Raw genomic sequence first — 15,771 nt, forward strand, 5'->3', positions numbered from 1 at the left:
TAAAAAATCAGAGAATCATAGTAGAAGCAGAAAAAAACCTTTGGTATCATCTAGTCACATAGAGCCAGATCTGCAAAAATAATTTTGATGGGATTTGGGTGTTTTGAATGCCTAAGTCCATAATTTAGATACCCAGAACCTCTGCTCAGCTGACGCCTATACCTGGAACCAGCTCAAGTCTTGAGACACCCAAGTTTTCTTCAGTAAAGTTGCCTATGCATGTACAGTTCTGCTTCTGTGACTGCCCAATAACACTTCAGTCTCAGCACTGCTGAAAGTCTAGGCACTTTTCTTGTATCTAAGATCCATTAGGAGTCACAAGCCAATATTTCTTCCACTTACCTTGCCTTGAGGGATTTAACAGTAGATCACCCAGGAGAGGGTAATTATAGACAATTCTGGCATGGAATTCTTCCCTTAAAGATGGCTCTACTACCCACAGCATAATTACATGTTCAGGAGGGCAAGGCTCTGTCACTTGGTTTGTAGGCCATTCACCTGGCTTTTGGTCCCCAGTGGACAAATCATGTTAGAACTGGGAAAATGGTGATTTTAGCTGTGTGTGAGAATACACATAACAAAATTTTCATGATAATATTAAACTTGGTGGAACAATTGGCCATGGTAAAACTAAAATATGCTGGAGATGGTCTAACTTGCTATGATAAATCAAAACCTGCCACAATAAAAAAAGCCAATTTATATTTTCATACACGACTAACCTAGTGAAATGGTGATTTTTGGTGCCATTTTGTAATGTATATATAAACAATACACATCATGTACAAGGGGCCTTAGCCACTGTATATTTCTGTAAAGCAGGGAAAGGTGCCCCAGTCTTTCTTCTTTAGGTGAATGTCCTAAATATTAGATGGCAGAGTCCAGTGGAGTCTAGTGCTGTCTCTCTCAAACCCAAAGAAGATTTAATTACTATATTATTAAAACATTTGATTAATTAATCAGTTATCAATTAGCTAATTTTGCAGTATGAGGTGAAACAGTTTCCACAGGAGGAAAGGACATTCCCCATATCTCCTTCTTACTCCCATTTTTTTCTCCATCCCAGTCCTAGAAGAGTGCATTGCAAGGTATCTCTTGGAAGGGCAGGCTTATGAGAGGTAGGAGACCAAATCATCTAGGGCAGAAGAGTGCTCAGGCTGAGTTCACATCCTGGTTGAGTGATCTGATCACTGAATAACTACAGAAAAGAGGGTCAATATCATATATTTCTCTTACTGCCTTTTGAAGGAAAAGATTCCTCCTTACTTCTTGAAAAAAAGGCTTAGGACTAGGTTCCATTACTTCCTGCTCTAGTCCCTAGAAAATGATTAAGGCCTGAGATGGGTGGGGTTCCACCCATTATTACTTTTTTGACATAGCCTTAAAGCTAAAATGATGGGTTTACTACAAAAGTAGATGCATTGCTATTTTGTTCAGGACTTGAGCAGGATGTCATAGGATTATACTTAGTCATCCAAGGCCATTGTGGCATCTAATATGCAAGAAGGAGAATCTGGCCATTAGGGTTTAAATCCCGGGAAGAGGTAGGATTAGCATATTTATATCTTTTTTGTTTTTTGCTGGCTGGCTTGGGCAGATGCCCACTAAGCATATTGAGTTTTTGTAGATCCCATTCTTAGGAGTGTAACTCTCTCCATATATTGCATAAGAAACCTGGGTGCTGGCTCCTGTATTGTCTATTCCAGCTGAAGCACCTAAAACATAAAGTTTAGTGTTAAAAAACTTTGGTTACCTTTGGGGCTGTAATGCAAAGTCTCTATTTTATGTGACTGCTCAGTGCCCACCATTTCTCAGTATCTGGTTTGATAGCACTTCCACCAACTTAATGCTACATCCCTATTTTTTTTAAATATCTGAGATCCTGATTCAGTTCATTAACATGCAGACTTCAAGGCCAGTGCACTGTCAGCACACACAAATGGGGCAACCTAAATTGCAGATGTGGCCAGGTGCAGACTATTACTTGCATCATAAAGAACTGTCCCCTAATGAGATGGGATGGGGGTTTGAGCACACTGAATTCTGCCTCCAAGTATTCTGTGGCTTGGCTTGGCCAGATGTGCGTATGCTAATAACAATAATAATACTTGGAGAGTCTTGCTAGATTCAATGAGGATTTGCATGAGTGAAGATTAAGTGAAAACTGATTAAAGACTTCAGGTTCTATCCCACTGGACCTAAACTTTTCCTACTTTAGAGCTAGGTCATTGCTTTGGTTCAATCATTGTTTGACATAATAATTCATCTGAGCAATTAATTGATTTGTATCTTTCCTAATTGTACAGCAGTTTTGCTATTTCACATCATAGCTCTGCTGATTTCTTTGTCCAGGAAAAGCCTGTTAACACAAATTTGTAACCAGGTCTCTTCAGATTCACATTTATTTTGAGCTTTGGAGGTCATGATGTCCATATCCCATGTTTAACTTTTATTAGTACTTTTCACCTTGCTTTAATTTATTATTTATTATGCAAATCTAACAAACCCAGATCATGGCTTCTTTTGGCACAAGCGATATCCTGGTTCATTCAGCTGGACGTAATAATACATGTGCCATGATGTTTTTGTGTAATCTACTCAGTCCTTGGGTTTGGGCTTGCAGAGATGCCCTATTACATCAAACTAGCAGGGAAGGGAAAAAGCAATGAAGGATGAAGAGTGTGGGGAACTTTGTCTTTGCCCATTATGTATGGCACATATGAGCCGGTGTTGTTTCAGAGGAATGGGCTGTTACTGGTAAGGGTCCATATGGATCCTCTGGCACCTGGGAAACAGGCACATTTCCTCCACTTCCATGCTCACAGAGTGGCCAAGCTTTGTGTTGCCCTTCCCTCATGGTCTCACGCAGAGCTCTCTGGCTCCTGGTGTGCCACATTAATGCCTCTAGACTGTTTCCAGTTAGCAAGCTAGCATGCATGGAATGTACACGGTATGTCTCAGTATGGCATTGTCTTATGAGCTATAGAAATATTCACAGTCTAGTCCAGGAGTATCAAGCATACAGATTCCAGTTCAGGTCTGACCTGTAGAGCCATGTGATCTGGTCCATGAGTCTTAGACTGATCCTATATACCATATGTAGAGCACAGAACTAGTCTGATATGCAAGCTGGATCCAGCCCCAGGCACCAATTATGGCACAGGGAGTTGATCTAGACGACAGGCTACAGAGGGCTGGTCTGGATTGGGCTCTGCTGGAGCCAGGGCTCAGGGCTGTCATGCAGCATGTTCCAATGCTGGCCCCTGTACTGGGGTAGTGCCCATGATGCCAGGTCCAGTCCATGCACCACAAGCCCAACAACCCTCATCTAGCTTGTGGGGCCAGATCAGTTTCACACCCCTGGTCTGTTCTTTGTGTTTCCAGGAACTTATTAAATTCTCAAAATGGTTATTATATTTGATCTCAGCAATATTCCTGCCCACAGCAGGGGGGTTGGACTTGATGATCTTTCAAGGTCCCTTCCAGCCCCTAATTTCTATGGTTCTATGGTTACACTATGAATAAAATTAATGTAATAAATTGCAGGAATTAAGGTTTTTACTTGACTAAAAGATGTCATCAGAGTCTTTTAAAAAAAGAACAAGGTGACAAATAGGGCTGTGCAAAACAGCATTGTTTTATTTCAACTTCTGTTTCGATGTTTTGATGGGACAGTGTTTTGAGTTTTGTTTCATTTTGAAGCACAGTTCTGTTTCGTTTCATCAAAACTGTTTTGCTGTTTTAATAATGTTTTGGCATTAGGCTATAATGCGGAAGAACAAAACTGCCATTAACTTTGCAATTTTTTGGTAGATTTGGATAAAAGCAGCAGGGGTGGTAGCCACTTCTGAGGGCATTAAGCTTGCCAAGTTTCAGGGAGAGACATGCAGGGGTTTCTGGGTCCTCTACATGACACAGTGGTGTACCCCAATGAGGTCTCCTCCTTCCCTACAGCTTCATTCCACTCCATCACTTTAAGTAACAACAGGTAATAAGCTAACCATTACCTAGTGAGCAGCACAATAGCACCAGCAGTGTCTCAGGCAGCTAAAGTGTAACAGAAACTTTTTTTTTCTCCTCCAGGAACTTCTTCTCCAGCAGCTGCCAGAGAACTCTCCCTGCCATCCCTAACCCTGGGGCATAGATGTGCCCAGGTCCCTGGTGCTAGGAGTGCACTGGTCAGTATCTAGGGGTGTTAGTCTAAGGACATGGCACAGGCAGACAAGGTTCTTTGGGTCAATCTACTTTGGTATCTTTTAGTAGACCAACTGAATAGTTACAGAAGTATATCTTAGCAAGGCTTCAGGTTGAAAAACCTTCATCAGACTGAGGAAGCACCTGCAGCTGGTGTGTGTGCTGTTCCTGGATGGATGGAATAGTAAAGAAGCCAGAGGCTGGCATGCAAGGCAGGCAAGAAAGCCTGTCAGTAAAAATGGAAATGCAGGTGTCAGGGGGTGAGTGACAGGCTGGGGTGGGGGTGGAAGGGAAGGGGGATATAGCAGCGCAGGTAAAAGTGGAGCTGTACCTGAAGTCAGATGTCCAGCAGGTTGTAGTGTGTCAGAATCCCGATGTCTATATGGAGTCCATGAGTTTCTGTACCTAGGAGGTTGATGAAGTGCAGTTCATAGGCTTGTCTGTGAAAAGTGGTTTGTAAATTCAAACAAGCACTGAACCTCATTAACGTTATCACCAGAAGCCAACTTCCTACAGCCCAAAAAACACAGGATGGATCCAGGCCATGCCATGACAAGACATGCAAAACCTATACACAATACAATACATATCTCCATCAGGGCACTCAAAAACAAGAGCAGAACACCACCTGTATCCAATCTCTCAGGCCTGATCTCAAAGGGAATTCACAAACCACTTTTCACAGATGAGTCTATGAACTGCACTTCATCAAACTCCTAGGTACAGAAACTCATGGACTCAATATAGACATTGGATCCAATGCTGAACACCCTCTTGCTTGGAACACTGGTCAGTGGATAAGACAGGTTTTCCCAGGCAACCATGGCCAGATCTGGCCACATCTGGCTGCAGCTTGCCCAGTAGGACAAGGGGCCCCACAGCAGTGTCTCCACATTGGTGAGATAGGCAGCCACCAAAGCCTGAGCACTACCTGCCTGATGGTGGGATCTGGTGCCTCTGAACCACATCATGGAAGCCATGCCCTTGGCCCACACTGGCAATGCCTGTTGTGGAGGAGGAAACTGGCTGGTGGATGGCGTGTTGGCACTGGACAGTGGATGGAACTCTTCCATGTCCCTCTGCCGCCGTGTTCTGCCTCCTTGACTCTGTTTACCAGCACCTCTGTCCACTGATTCAGGCTTTGGCTGCTGCATATGCTGCCCTTCACCGTTGGGTCACACATGGTGGCCAGCACTGTACTGGACCACAAGGGATCAAGCCATTTCCTGATGCCCTCCTCCATCCACCTCACCAGTGCCTGCACATCTGGTGATAGTGGCTTGCCCCAGACAGGAACATTGATCCCTAGAAGTTCTCCATTTGGCTCCAGTTCCCTCACTACAGGGATCACCTGGCTAAGGAGGGCATCGCCAGTACTGAGGGTCCTGGTGTCCTCGAGGAAGGGCTTGAGGATAGTATCCTACTCAGCTCTGTTAAGTGGGCCACTGATCTCAATCTCCCTGCGCAAGGCCATTTCATGGATGGCCTCCTGTTCCTCCACCAGCCTTTCCAGCATCAGGTATGTGGAGTTCCACCAAGTCCCCACATTCTCCATGATTTTGTCCTGTGAGATGTTCAGCATTGCCTGTTTCTCCTGCAGCATCTTGCCCCTCTTGATGCTGTGGTGGAAGTAGCCACCACCTTCCTGCATTTAGAAATGACCTGAATGGTAGTGACAGCGCCATCACCAGCAGCCCTGCTCCCCTCCAAGGCATTCCTGACTATGAGGTGCAACTTGTGTGCCACACAGTGGATGCCAACAAAGTTGGCATCATGAATGGCCTTGACCACATTGGCCCCATTGTCAGTGACCATAAACCTGTGGGTGAGCTCACCCTGCCCAATGAGCCATGCCTGTACCATGCAGTTCATGGCCCCCATGATCTCTGTTGCTATATGGAACTCACCCATCACCTTGGCTTGAAAGAGAGTTCACCGACCCCCTGACTGGTCACACCAGTAGCCTGTGAGGGAGAGGTAGGCATGATCTCCACCCTGGCTGCTTCAGATGTCCGAGGTGAAGTGTAAGGCCACCTGTGGACTTGCCTTCCGCAGCTCCTCCCTCAAGTACTCCCTCCATGTGTCATACAGGGAGGACATCACCGTCCTGCTGAAGGTGGTATGTATGGGCACTTGGTATGATGGGACCATGAGTGCCATGAGCCGCCTGAACCCTGGCCACTCAACTAAGGAGAAGGGCTGGCCATCCACAGCAAGCATCTCCTCAATGCTCTGGGTCATCTTGCTCGCCTTTGGAATGCACCCCCCTTTCTGTCTACCCTTCTCCCACTGTACCAGGGTGGCCTGCTTCTGCTTTGGGGGGACAGGGGCTTTGGAGTGAGAGGGTGACTTCGTTTTGGGCATGCTCCCACTGATGCCAGGCTGAGGAGGAGCAAGGGCAAGGGGGTAGTGCCTGTGGTGATGCTCATGTGTTTTGTTTCCTTGGTTTTGGCTCGGCAGGCAGATAGCATATGTGGTATCATCTGCCAGCTCAAAATGATCCCAGACCACACTACCCACTCACTTCTGGGGTGAAGGTGCATGTGTGGATGCTGCCTTTTCCCACTCATCAGCAGGCAGAGGTACAGCAACAGGAGGAGTGGACTCAGTTGAGCCACTTGCCTCCACAACCTCTACCTCAACCTCCTCCGAAGTGCCTTCTGGGGAAGGAGACTTGACTGTAGGGGTGTGGAGCATAAACTCAGATGATTACACCTCCTTCCCCAGAATTTCCCTTGCTATGGCACTCAAATCCAGGTCCAGCTCTTCCTCTGGCACTGGAAGGCTCAGCATGGGAAGTGAGATGGGGGTGGAGGAGACTGTTATGCTGGTGCTAGTGCTGCTGCTTGTTGTCATAGTGGTGCTGGGGTGGGTGGGTTATGGCTGGTGCTCTTTGAGGGGATGCAGACTCAGGCACTGGCAGTGGCACTAGCACTGCTCCCTCTCCTTGCTGCCTGTATTAGTGGAAGCCTCATGCCTGCTTGTTGTAGCAAAGAGTCTGCATCCCAGTTTTGGGAGGCGGAACTTACAGCTCTCCCTCTACCCCCTGTTCTGCCCCTCCCTGAAGGCTTGCCAGCTGCCTTTCCAGCACGCTTCATGGTGTGTTTCATAGTGTCTTGTTTTGCCTTGGTATGCTGTAAAATCTGTCTCTTCTTCTGTAATGTTATCTATTTGATTTAGGCAATATATGTAGATATTAAGATAATTGTATGTATGTGTATTTATGTAATGTATGTATGTTTATATGTATACATTTATGTAATAAATAAAATAAAAATATATGGATGCATATATGTTTTGCTATATAAATTCTATATTATAATATGCAATATAATTATGCTGTGCTTCCCTGCACAGGGAATGGAATACACACTGTGAGAGAAACCACAGATTTGAAAAGAATCAAAATGGACTAAACAAAAAAAGGATTTTGGGGGGGAATAAATTGGAAGGAATCAATCAATGAATATAATAATTAAAAGGGTATAGAAAGAAAGCAAAAGGTATTGCTGAATCCCACTTGCTAGGCTAGCAGGTAGAAAATCAATGGTAGTAGCTTTTGTTGTCCAACGCTGCTGAGCTTCTGGACAATAGCTTAGTAACTGACCCCAAGGCAGAAAGCAGCTCAGTTCAAACAATGGTGCTTTTTATGCTGTTTTTCCATCCCTCCCCCAGAGCACTGGGATTGGAAGGGACCTCAGAGAAGGATCACAGTCACTGGCCAGCTACACAGTCAATATCAGAGCAGTCCTTCCCCTTCTTCCCCCTCCCTCTCCTTTCTTCCTGTTTGCCTGCAGGCAAGCCCAGTTCAGCTTTGAAACTTGAAATGTTTTGACGTTTCGAAGGCCTTTGTTTCATTTTGATTTTGCCTTTTCAAGCTCAAAACAAATCAAAACAGTGTCAAAACAAAATGGGCGGTGAAATGTCGCACAGCCCTAGTGACACATATGTGTGGAAGGGGGGATTTGCAAAGATACAAGTGGCAGTTGGGCACCCAAATCCTTCAGAAAATCAATAGAGAATGATTTAATTGATTATAGCATGGAAAGTGAACCTTCCCATGTTATAAATGTATTTTACAAGCACATGTTGATTCTTTCCATTATTTTTTTGAAGAAATTATATCATTATAGCATCAAATTTACAAACATAGATGCAGAAAAATAAAGTAAAGAAAAAATTAGCTTCTTCTAACAGCATATATTCATGAACATTACAAATATATATTGTTTGCTACTGGACTGTTAACATGGGTGACTGGTGCCTCCTGACATTGGGGGGGCACCAGTGGCTGATCACTGACTGGGGGGTCATCCCCCAGCAGCTGATCACAACCACTGACAGAAGTACCAGCGGCAAACCCAGAAGTGCCACCAGCGCTTCTCTCAGGGCCCCCACAATCTCGGGGTGGGGCACCGGCTATTGCCCCCCAATCTTCAGCTGGAGAGGTCCAATACGTGTTGCTGATGATTGTTAAGTATATAAATGCATGTGTAAAAGGATTGTGTTTTGTTTTGTCAGTGCTTTTAAATTCATATTGTTAGTCTGGCATTAATACAACTTCAAAAATGTACATTTCTAGGTATTTAATGAAATGAAGGGGGAAACCAAATTCTTGTGCTTAAAAATGTTAGCATTTAACTATCTCCTGCAGGCTTTAATGTTCACACTGGCTAGAAACAGAAGTTACATATGAACTGGTTTAAGTGATCAGAAACTGGCTTAAAACCGTTACAGAACAGAAGTTAATTGCACTTAAACTGTTTTCAAAATGACTGAAACTGGTTTAAGATAAACCTGGCTGGATGTAGTATCAGACTTAACTGATTAAGGCAAGCTGATTTATGGAACTTCTGTCCCAGATCTCCTCCCAGTTCAAGTTAATTGACAGTCCCCCAGCATCCCATGATGTTTTACAGCCCTGGTCTGTGTTGTCTGCTCCAATGAGCAGGGTCTGCTCTAGCCCTCTGCTCCCTAGCCAGAGCACTATCACTCTGGGTGGCTGAGTGAGGGCTGGGATAAAAAAAACTGTGCTCCTCTGGCCTAGCACCAGACCCCCATCCGGGTGCTGCTGGTTGGAGTGGTAGAATGGGGAGGAGGGAACCAGATTCCCAGCTGGGTGCTGCCAGCCTGGGGGAGGGAGGGGGAGTCTGTAGGGGGGCTTGATTTTGCCACCCAGAGCAGGGAGCTGGGAGCCATGCCCCATTCTCAGCTGCTGGGCTGGTAGGAAGAACTCTGCACTGTGGCTTGGATTTTCTCCCAGAGACCAGTACTGGGAGCCCCTTCTCAGGCTGGGGGATGGCTGAGGGGAGAGGGTAAGGGAGGAGGGAAGGAGATGAGAAGCCTGCACTGTGGTTTGGATGGCCACCTTCTTAGCTTCCTGGCTGGCTGGGAAGAGACAGAAGCCTGTACTGGGGCTTGGCTCCAAACCCAGAGCCAGAAGCAGGGCTGAAGTCCCCTGCCATGTCCTTTTCTCAACCTTTGGACTGGCTGAGAGTGGGGAGTGGGGGACAGAAGCCTGCAGCAGGGCTTGGATCTGCCCCACTTTCCCCTGAATTGGGTTGAATCCGAATCTGAATTGAATATGGCCTGCTTTGCACACCCCTATTAGCATGTCCCCCTCGCAGGTGGCCCAGAGGCTGAGAAGGGGATGTGGCAGGGAACTTCAACCCTGCTCCTAGCTCTGGGTTTGGAGCCAAGCCCCCGTACAGGCTTCTCCCTCCTTCCAGCCACCCAGGAGGCTGAGAAGGTGGCATGGCTCCTGGCAAGCCAGGCCCTGGTGCAGGCTTCTCCTCTCCCTCCTTCCCCTCTCCCCTCTCCCCCCAGCCAGCCCCAAGGCTGAGAAGGAGCCATGTCTCCCAGCTCCAAGGGGTGGAGGCTCCCAGCTCTGGTGGGGATAGAGCCAACCCCCCACCCTTCTGCCCTCTCCCCTCTGCCCACCCAGATGCTGAGAAGGGGGCATGACTAGGGGACTCCAGCCCCACGTCCAGCTTGGGGAGAGACACAGCCAAGCTCTGCTCCTCCAGCCTGGAGGCTGAGGAGTAGGTGTAACTCCTGGCTTCCAAACCCGGGGGCAGAGCCAAGCTCCCTCTGTGGGCTTCCCTCCCCACTCTCCCTTCAGCCAGCTCCAGATTGAGAAGGAGGCATGGCTCCTAGCTCCCTGCTCTGTGGGAAGAGCCAAGCCCAGGTGCAGACTTCCCTCCTCCACTGCCTCAGCCAGCTGCGAGGCTGAGAAGGGGACATGGCTAGGAGATTTCAATCCCACTTCCAGATGGGGGGGGTGGTACCGAGTAAAGCCCCCAGTTTCAGATTTCCCTCCTTCACTTCCTGGGTTGTTCCCAGGTGGGGATCTGATGCCAGGCAGATGGATGCCAGACTCCTCATGGAGGAGTCTGGTTGCTTTTCTTGTTTGAAAAGTGAACATCAGAACATCAGTCCACTTGCTTATTGGTTCAATTTATGCAGTTTAACTGCCCCCCTCTGAAAACATTGAATCAATTCAGTCTTGGGGTTTTTCAGTGTCTGTACTTAGCCACTATTCTGAAGTGGATACGAAAGAAGAAAGGTGATTTAATACTGCTCCCACTTCTAATATTTGGCTGGAAAAAGTATTCTGCAAAGCTGGCACAGGCAGACAATACCGCTTCCTTTTACACTATGACACTTGTGTTTGTATAAGTTAATGCAGTTTACACTGAGTAAATACATCAAATTTCAGACTAATGTAAGAACTGGCAGTAGTGAAGCCAGGGAGCCAGCTCAAGGGACTGGCATGCAAGTACTTTTAGCCCATCAGTTAAAACAGTTGTTTTAGAAGCCTTTCCTGAAGGATGATTAATTTTGTAATATAATCTGAGGGCAAGGTGAGGAGTCGGAGGTATGTAAACTGAAATAGCTATTGCCTGGTAATGTAGGAAAAATACCTGTAGTAGATTTTGAAATGGGAAGTGGGCCAGATGGAAGGAGCTGATCATTCTTGCAGGACACAAAACAGACAGATTGTCAATTACCCAAAATGCTGCACATTTTCAAATATACATTGAATGGAAAGAAAAGGAAAGATTAACAGCATATGAGGAACCAATGAAAAAATCACCCTAGCTGACTGGAACTCTGTGGACAAATTATTGTTTTCAGATGTCCTTTAATCTAGGCAAAACATATTTGAGTTCAAAGGTCTTTGCCCCCATGAACACATTAAAATTCATTAAGAAAAATGTCCAACTCAGCTGCAATCCATAATAAAAGACTGCATGTACAAATAGATATATGTTAGAAGACTGCTGTGTCTTTCATTATTTCCTAGTAAAAATATAGGTAAACCAGACCCTACACATGGCACTGAGAATAGTAGGGTTCAGCAGGCAACAAAGGAGTCTGCAGCCTGATCAGTTTCCCACTGAAATCAGGGAGAAACCTTCCTTTGACTCAAGCAGGAGGTGAATCAGTCGGAAGTGGGCAATGCCAGATGGGAAGCACACCCATGTCAAGCACAAAGTTGTTGAGGTGAGCCACAGAAAACTAATCATGGTTATTTAACACAACAGGAGGCAGAACAAGTAGCTCAGAACAGATTAGTAAACAAATAAGCAAGGGAGAAAATTTGCAGAAACATGCTTACACCCACACATATGCGCACACATGGAGCAGAGCTTCCTGACAGAGGAGGAAACACATGCCATGATGAAAAAAAAGAGGCTCATTTTGTTATGTCCAACAATCATGCCATTATAGGGGTATAAACAACCTGGGAGAGACCTTAATCTGACACTGACACTGAACAGACACCAGTCTGTTTCCAGCTGCAGAAGGGCAAGGCAGAAGAAGCAGCCATCACGGGAGAAGCTAAAATACCTATAAAATTCAAAACTAACATGGTTGTGCGGGTCAGTTGTGTGGAATTCAGAAGACTCTTGGAAAAACAGCTATTAAAAGCCTGTGGGAATACCCATATCAGTACTCTGTCTGAATCAAGGGAGAGTATATCTTTAAAAACTAGCACTTTTTATTACACTTGAACTCACTAAGTATAGAGAAATAGCTTGACAACGTAATGACAATGTACAAATGAAGAGGTGAGAAAAGATGATGCTGTCTGCACTATATTGTATGAGGTGCACCCAATTTCAGGCTGTACCTTATATGCTTAGAGGACAAAGCTGATTGAAATAAAAAAATAAAACATAAGATATGGTGATAGAAAAAGAGTCAGAAAAAAATGAAAACAATAACAGCAGCGATGCCAAATAAAATTAATAGACTCTGACTTGGTTAGCCCATTTCTAATTACATTTTGAGTACATGATGTTATTGAATCTTTGGTGTTAGTTACTGGTCTAATAATATTAAAAATAACTTGTAATTAGCATACAATTTTAAATGAGACTGCCCAGCTCTGATAGGAGACATGGAGTTATGATTGACTCTTACACAGCTACCTATAAAAAAGTGTCCTATAACGGAGCACTGCAGGATACTGAGCTCCTTCAAAGGTGCTGAGAGTTTTCCAGTCCTATTGACTAGAATATTCAGTGACCTCCAGAAGGGTGTCCCCTAGTTACAGAAGTAATCTGACCTACTGATTTAAAGATGAGCATGGTCTCCTCTCTCTGTGTTGTAAAAATAAACTAGTCAGACATTCAAATTTCCTTTAAAGAAACACTACACTGCACCCTAAAGGTAGATTTTTGCCCAGAACAGAAAGAAAATTGTGAGGCCCTATGTCTTTAGAGAATAAAAGACTTGTAGAGAATACAGGAATTTCTATACACATTGGGGTTACTATTGAAAATATCTATTAGGATTTCTTGGTTTTCTGATAATTTCTAGTATGTTTTTGAACTTGGAAATCCAGGACACTGTGACTCTCAAATCAGTGGTGCTGTGTGGTGCAGCTCTGGTATCACTATTGAGGTAACTAAGGAAGTCAGTGGCCCATTAATGACCCATTGTTCTTTACTTTACAGATGTTAACAATTAGGGCTGTGCAAAACTTCAGTGGCTAATTTGATTTGGTGGAGATTCGGCCTGATTTGGTGGCTGAATCTCCGAATGAATTGAATCAGGAGACCCTTTAATCTCTCCAAATCAAATTGGAACCCTCTAAATCCATTTGTAGAGATTTGATGATTCAGACATAGACACAGCTTTATATGTTTTTTTTATATATCTCAGGGTACCAGGCAGCTCATGAACACTGAGATGGTGGGATGGATAGAGCATCTTATGGGAGTGTGTGTGTGTGTTGGGGGAGGGGTCTCCAGCACATTCAGCAGTGGGCCTAGATCGAATTAGTGTCCCCCAAATCGGGCTGATCTGAATCGAATATGGCCTGCTTTGCACACCTCTATTAACAATCATCTTCCCTTTTTCATGGTCATTCCACTAACCAAACTAACCTATTTCAGGGCAATTTTCCATCTGTTAGGGCTTTCTATTTTATAGGTCATGTTGCTCCTTCTCCCTGCCCCACACCTGGGACACTCATTTTAATTTTCACCAGCCACTGGGACTGGCCTCTGAAATCCTGGGCTGTCCTGGCCAAACTGGGACTTTTGGTTACCCTACTCATGAAGGGAAGATGGGAATCCTACATATATACTAGATGAAGGTTCACTGAACCATACTAGAGGATTTAAGGTACACTATTTCAATCTGTGTGGGGCATAGTTGCATTGTATTCTTTGTCCAAAAGCATCTTCAGAGTTCTTTTAAGATCTACAGAATTATTTAATAACACAGAGAAACCAGAGACCACAGGAATATGGTACCACAATATCTAGTTTTAGGCTAAAAACCATGAAGCTATTCCATCTGGTAAGAATTATAAAAGAGCCATCAAAGAACAACCCAGACCTCATAAAACTGGGGGGGGGGGAGGAAGAGAGGACCCCCCCCCCAAAGCACCAGGTATTCAATACAGCTAGTTTGAACAGATTCTAAAATATATCTAAAAAGAAAATAACTATAATAAGTGAGCTGAAGAATTGGAAGGAGAGCTGGGAAATCAAAAGAATGATTAAATGTTAGAGTCACAAAATCAAAAAAGGAAACAGTGATGAAATCTAGATATATACAGACTCGAGGGGGTCTTCTGAAAGTTATTATGAGAAAACAACATTCTTTCCATTTGAGATGCCATTACCCACAAGTTGTGTCACTTCTCCTTAGCATGCTGGATGCACAAAGCAGACCCTGGCACGTTGCAACAAGCTGACAACATTTAGTGCAACATTTGGCCAGTGGTAGTTCACTCACATGCCACTTGCAATACCCTTCACACAGGAGATATTTCCAATGAAAGCAAATGAGGTGTGAGATGACTTAAGTGGTGTGGAGGTCATCTCACTGATGAAAGACTAGTAGTCAGAAATTCAAAAGAACAACATGACAGGAGCTTAATGGCATGCCTAGAAAATAGGCTAAAAATAGAAAGGGAGGTGAAGACGACAAGTTATTTTGCATATATCTTAAAGAAAGGAAACCCACCAAAGAATGATATAATAAAAAAGACCAGGTACTCCAAAGATGTTTAATTAACAATACGACATCTCAAAAGTGCTGACCAATCTGGTGACGTGCATGCCAATATTTGCATAGATAACATTTTACAGTAAGGCACCTGCTCCACCAACATATTCTGTGGCTGTGGTACAAAGTCATAGTGTGTTAGAAAAGGTGATATGCAGTTTTCCAGTACAGACTGAAAACTAATAAGAAAGGAAAGGAATCACTGTACAAGGGGATGCAATCTTCCCAAAGAATGAGCTGGGAACAATAAAACAAACTTCAACCCACAATTTAAAAAAATACAGATTAGGTCTGGTTGACAGTGTTCTGGTGAAACTGTTTTCTGACTGAAAATAGGATTTTCAGCTAGTAAATGTTTTTTTTCCAGAAGAGAGGGGTTGTTTCCAACTAGGTCTAAAGTTGTTTCAGTTGTAGCAAGATGCCTCAAGTTTTGTTCTCACCTCTATAATTAAGTGTAACTCTAGAAATGGACCACAAGCCAGTGAAATACAGTGTAAACAAATGCTTGCAATCATCTCTGCCAACACATTTGTTTTCATTATTAACAAAATAAATAATAATTTACACAATATGTGAAAATAATAAAGAGCCTTCCCTCTAGCTGAGCCTTCATATTGTGTGTTAAGAGGTCTAGGTGAACTTTAAACACAGTTCCAGCAAGTAAGCATATGATGCAAATGTTTACAGCTCTTCAATTAGTTGGTGCCACCCTACAGAGGCAGAAAATAGGAGCTAAATTATTTTGGTGACCTTCTGAGGTTTGTAAAAGAGGGCATTAGAAAGGAAGTGACAAATACACTTTGTCCTTTCCTTTAAAAAATGTATAATATTTCAGCCTCCAAATCTTAACTGAACTCCATGGGAAGAGTAGATTTTGCTAATAGCTGTATCTAATTTAAAGACAGGAAATAATCAGAAGACAGTGGGATAAGAATTCTCCACCTTCACCCAAAGACTTTACCAAGAATAGCTGTCACTTGCTTCAGAAGGAAAACAGCTTGCTTCTCCAAGCCTCCACTATTTTTCCTGTTGCTTGCTTATATCCCC

The sequence above is a fragment of the Crocodylus siamensis genome, chromosome 1 (assembly GCF_052110815.1).
Source record: "Crocodylus siamensis isolate JL-2025a chromosome 1, ASM5211081v1, whole genome shotgun sequence".
NCBI classification, from domain to species: domain Eukaryota; kingdom Metazoa; phylum Chordata; order Crocodylia; family Crocodylidae; genus Crocodylus; species Crocodylus siamensis.